We start from the raw sequence: 3,418 nt of genomic DNA, 5'->3' as shown, positions 1-3,418 counted from the left end.
GTAAAGTCTTTGGGATAGTAATTGTTAACAAGAGTAGAAATCTTAGCAATGTCAAAACTTTTGTAAGCATCCTTAGTCATGAGAGTAGAGCTCAGACTTAGTAGATCCATTACTTGATCATTAAATCTGCTATTCAACTCTTGTAATTGCTTATCAATTATGACTAAAAATATCTCCACTCTAAAATAATACTCAATTATAATTAATACGATCTTTTTGGTGACGCGAGCGTCCCTGCCTTGCTACATAAGAAGCAATTAAATTAGGAATTAGAATATCATGTTGCTCACAAAATAATTTCACATTTTTCAATAATTCTTCCTATCTGTCATCTCCCATGTTTTGGATAAGTATTTTTATAGAATGAACTAGTTGCACAACATTAACTATGTCTTGAGACTGTTTTTGTAAAGTTTGACAAAGACATCAATTATTCCCATAATATCTTTCATCAAATGCAAGATCAATACAAACTCAAATGAGGTCAGGGTATTGTAAGAACTATCTGAATCACCATGTTGGGAATAATTTGATCCATCAACAATAATCTTTTGTAAAACAGTCAACATTGCACTATACATATTTATCAAACTGCAAACAGAAGAGAAATAAGAACTCCATCGAGTATCACCTGCTTGTTTCAAAGTACCAATTTAATTTGCCCCTCTATCAGTTTTAAGTTCATCAATCTCTAATAAATGGATAATTTTATCTGTCTTGGCATCATGTAACTTATCATGTCGCTTACTAAAAGAACAAATGATGTTGACAATGAAAGTCAATCTTAAAAAAAACTTATGCACATGAATAACTTCTCTAGATGCAACAACTAATGCAAGTTGTAATTGATGAGCAAAACAGTGAATATAATAAGCATAAGGACAATCTTTTAAGAATAATACTTGTAACCCATTTCATTTCCTTAGCTCTCATATTGTTGGCACCATCATATCCTTGACCACGAATATTAGAGACATCAAGACCATGTCGAGAAAGAATGCCACACAATTTATATTTCAGAGTTAATGTTGTATATCTTTAACATGTACAAAATTAAAAAAACGCTCTTGAATAAAACTATGTATATCAACAAATCTCAAAACAAGTATCATTTGTTCTTTTTTAGATTCATCGCGAATTTCATCTACTATAATACAAAATTTAGAATCTCCAATTTTTTCACAAATATGCTTTCTCACATTGTTTCAGAGAATATGCATGATTCTTTTTTAATTTGATGTGAAGTATACTTAGCATTATATAGAGCATTTTCTAACATAGTTTTTGCAACTTCATCATTGTAAGATGCTATGAGTTTTATCATTTCAAAAAAATTACCTCAATTTTTTTATTCTAGAGTTTCATCATAGCCTTTGAAAGCACAAGTTTGAGTTGCATCAATGGAAGATTTTAGACGCAATCGATTCTTTTGAATTTTCTCAGAAGTATGATCCTCAATTATATTTTGGATGTGACTTGCTTGATTTAGTAAGTCTAGACATGTTCTAACTGCATTATTGTGTGGTGAGCAAGAATCTCCAATATGTTTAAGAAAAGCACATTTCACTCCATCATTAACCTTTTTTTTATCTTCTAAATCCTTTACTAATAAAAATATCTGACCCTTTATGTTCATTGAGTTTTTTGCTAACCAAATAATAAAATAAATAATATGCAGCATCTTCAGAAGGTGAATACTCTAATCATGAAGAAAAAATATCAAACTAAGCATATTGAAATCGTTTCGATGCTTCGTACCAAATAGAGGATAATTCTCAAGATGCTTTTGATATGGACCCCATTTAAGATAAACTCGTCTAACCTCATCTCTCTGGTTTAGGTAATATTGCCAAATTTAAAGTCGTTGTCCAGTGTCTCGTTCCAAAGAATTGAGGTCAAACTCATCAAATGCAACTCTTTGAACTTTTGAAGGTTGTATCTCACTTTTTTTTATTGAAGTAGAAGAACTATCTACATGTGTTAATATTGTAGAAGTTATATTTTCTCCTTTTTGAATGTTAGCCTTCCTCCTAAAAAATGCATCAATTCTTTTATTTTCATCATTCATTGTACAAAAAGTTGAATATGTATCATGTAAAATATGTAATTAAAATTAGAAAGATAAATATTAAAATTTATAATATTTATTGAATTTTTTATCAATTTATACAAATACAATAATATTAATACTTATTGAATATTCTATTATTTTTTATCATATAAAAAATTAAATTAAATAAATAGTAAAATATAAAATAATATTAAATTAAATAAATAAAAAATATCTAATTTTTTTATATTTGAACTTAAAGATAGAGAGAGTGTTGTTTATTGAACTTATTAGATACTTTAAGTCATAGTAAAGTATTTAAGTCAATTGAACTATTTTTTATCTTTTGAAAAAGTACTACTAAGTTTTTTATAAAAAGTGCCATGACCCTCCTTGTCTGAACTAAGCTCCGCCACTGGAGATGAGAGTGTTTTAGCAGTATAAAAAGAGAGAATTTTATTAATTTGTGTGTATTGTTTCAGACGTTCACTTCCTCTATTTATACACACAGAAAATTATTCATTTCAACCACTATTAAATTCATTTTCCCTTAATATTTTCAACCTTTAACATTGTAAAATATGAACCGTCTATATTAATGGAATAATGGTCATCCACATCATTCATACTTATCATAACAATAATTACATAATTGAGTATTTTTTTAACGTTATATTTTATAAGAGTTTAATTTTATGCATTGATATTTGTCTAATTTCATCCATTTTTTTGAATAATTATTTATATAATAATTCTTTTTATTGATATGATATTCATAATTAAATGAACATATAAAACTGTTTTTTTAGTGACCTGGACATTAAAATTAAATTTTATATAAAAGCCTACATATTAGAACCATATCTTTATTTGTCTTGATATTTCCTAAAACATCCTTATTGAATTTCCCAAAGCTGATCCATACGAATTGTTGACGGCTAAGAAACTTGATTAGCTGAAGATGACTTCAAGTTATAAATAAAAGATTTAAAGTTTTTTTTTTAAAAAAACGAAAAAAAAAGTGGGTCATTATTGGGAGGAAGAAGTAAAGAATGGCAAATTGACATTATACAAATAATTTCTATAACGAAATCAGTGTTTTTCCACAAAATTTGATCAATTGTCTTGTTTGGTGGGTGATCACAAACGAAATAAATTAAAATGGTACTTCCGAGAAATGAAGTAAGTAGGTAACTAGCAATTCAACATGGAAGATTGGAAGGTGTAAAGAAACAAAAAGAAATATTGGCATTCCTTGAGCAAGAATTTCGTAGAGAAATTATTTATATTTACAATATTCTAATAAAAATTTAATTAAACCTTAAAATATAGTGGGAAGTGCACTTACAATGTTCATTTCCTTTTCGA

The sequence above is a fragment of the Arachis ipaensis genome, chromosome B02, assembly GCF_000816755.2.
Source record: "Arachis ipaensis cultivar K30076 chromosome B02, Araip1.1, whole genome shotgun sequence".
Lineage (NCBI taxonomy): Eukaryota > Viridiplantae > Streptophyta > Magnoliopsida > Fabales > Fabaceae > Arachis > Arachis ipaensis.
The sequence above is the reverse complement of the archived record's forward strand: the minus strand, read 5'-3'. Positions refer to the sequence as shown.